Below are 1,241 nucleotides of genomic sequence, written 5' to 3'. Positions count from 1 at the left end.
CAGCAACAAAACGAAAGATGCACAGAAATATCACTTTTTAATGCACTAACACACAATTCAGAAATAATGTAAGAACTACAAACGACGAAAATGAATTACAGTAGAGCGTCGATTTTCCGAATCAATTGGGGACTGGGGTTGTTCGTATAACTGATATTTCGGATAACCGATTTATGTACGAAAAAATAGTTTAACGTATCCGATGTTGAAATTTTTATCTGTTGCGTGTCGCTTCGCGTTGAATTTTCGTCGATGTTAAGCCTAACAAAGACTATTGTATCGTTAAAAACTATTTTTTTTATTTTTTACAAACAAAATAAATATATTGAAAAATATAAAAACAAAAAATTTATACTTTAAAAGTTAATCTAGTATCAAAAACGTTCGATTCAGCATGACACACAGTGCTCAGAAAAACACCACACAAAAGTGCCAGTGCTGGCAGCTAAAACACATACACAAACATAAAAAATATTGGAGTAGCCCAAGACATAGCCAAACATTGTAGCGCCACAGCACTAGCGAAAATTAAAATTTGCCAACTGGAATTATTTCGGATAGCCGACGTTTCGGATAAACGACGCTCTACTGTATTTTTTGTATGGATAGATGTTAGTTTGTGTGCGGGACACGATTTTATTCACTCATTTTGAAGCTTAATAACACCCGTGCTTTTTATTGAAAATTTCTGAAATTTTGCAGGAAAGTTTGTGTATTAGGGGGATCGAGGATATTAAATTTTGGTGGTACAGGTCGAGTGGATAAGGAGTTAAGTGACAACACACTACAATATTTTGAAGATATTTTATATTAAATTAGTTGATTTAGTTTATATTGAAATAATACAAAAAAAAAAAAATATTTATATTAAACATCTACAAAATGGCATACATTATNATATGGATGGATGTTAGTGTTTGAGTGCGGGACACGATTTTATTCATTCATTTTGAAGCTTAATAACACCCGTACTTTTCATTGAAAATTTCTGAAATTTTGCAGGAAAGTTTGTGTATTAGGAGGATCCAGGCTATTAAATTCTGGTGGTACAGGTCCAGGGGATAAGGAGTTAAGTGACAACACACTACAATATTTTGAAGATATTTTATATTTCATTATCACATCAAACATTTGACTGTAAACAGGTTTGAACTTGGGATCTAAGTTCAAACTTGAAATCTATTTATAGTTAACATTAAAAAAAACTTGAAATTTTCGGTGTCATAGAATTTTATACTTAA

Source organism: Centruroides sculpturatus, unplaced genomic scaffold (assembly GCF_000671375.1).
Source record: "Centruroides sculpturatus isolate CEXI.00-Female unplaced genomic scaffold, Cexi_2.0 scaffold732, whole genome shotgun sequence".
NCBI classification, from domain to species: domain Eukaryota; kingdom Metazoa; phylum Arthropoda; class Arachnida; order Scorpiones; family Buthidae; genus Centruroides; species Centruroides sculpturatus.
Note: the sequence above shows the minus strand (reverse complement) of the source record.